This window comes from Pteropus medius, unplaced genomic scaffold, assembly GCF_902729225.1.
Source record: "Pteropus medius unplaced genomic scaffold, Ma_sr-lr_union100, whole genome shotgun sequence".
In the NCBI taxonomy this organism is placed as follows: Eukaryota; Metazoa; Chordata; class Mammalia; order Chiroptera; family Pteropodidae; genus Pteropus; species Pteropus medius.
The window spans coordinates 6,184,876-6,185,851 of record NW_024344371.1 but is presented as its reverse complement, the minus strand read 5'-3'; the positions used below and the strand labels follow the sequence as shown (position 1 = coordinate 6,185,851).

At 33.4% G+C, this 976-nt stretch overlaps 1 pseudogene; it reads left to right on the top strand.

Annotated features, from left to right (window-relative positions):
• Positions 1 to 473: 473 nt before the first annotated feature.
• LOC120608627 (uncharacterized) lies at positions 474 to 592 on the top strand (annotated as a pseudogene).
• The last annotated feature ends 384 nt before the right edge of the window (positions 593 to 976 follow it).

Sequence of the window (976 nt, the reverse complement as noted above, 5' to 3'; positions counted from 1 at the left end):
ATCTGAGAGCTAAGAATGGTGTTTACATTTTTAAATGGTTTGAAAATTCAAAAAACTATTTTATGTCATATGAAAATTGCATGAAATTATATTTTCATGTCCATAAATAAAGTTTTGTTGGAATATAGCCATACTCATTTATCTCATATTATCTAAAGCTATTTGGGCTACAACAGCAGAGTTGAGTAGTTGCTACATCAACCGCATGTGGCTCTCTCATCTCTTCACACTGGTGCTCAAGACACTACCAATCAAAGTGATGCAGTTATAAATCCTTAGTGTTTCAAGTGCCACACATTATCTCCATTCCATGAGTTTTTCCTATTATTTTTATTACTAGTGCATACACATCTTGAAGCAGAAAAATAAAAGAAATGCGGACTTCTTTTGTTGTATTTTTAAGACACAGTAGAGTGTGGATCATTTTGTTGTTGAATTAGGTCAATAAATAAGAATTTTTTTTAAAAGGCATCGTCTACGGCCATGCTACCCTGAACAAGCCCAATCCCATCTGATCTTGGAAGCTAAGCAGGATCGGGCCTGGTTAGTACTTGAATAGGAGACCACCTAGGAAGACCGGGTGCTGTAGGCATAAAAAAAAATTTTTTAAACAAGGGATTGTAAGAGGACAAGGTCCTTGGTATCTGCGAGGTCAACCAAGGGTTGCCTCACCTAAAAATAAATAAATAAACAAACAAACAAACAAACAAACAAGTAATTAAGTAAGGCATCAACATCATGCTAGAAGTCCTAGCAAGAATAAGATGCAAGAAAAATAAATAAAAGGTATACAAATTGGAAAAGAAGGAAAAGATGGTCCTTATTTGCAGATAATATAATTGTCTATGTAGAAAATCTTATAGAAGCTACTAAAATCTATAACTAACATGTAAGTTTAGCAAGTTCACAGAATAAAGATCAATATGAAAGGTCAATTTTATTCTTGTATACCAGCATGGAATAATTAGAATCTGAA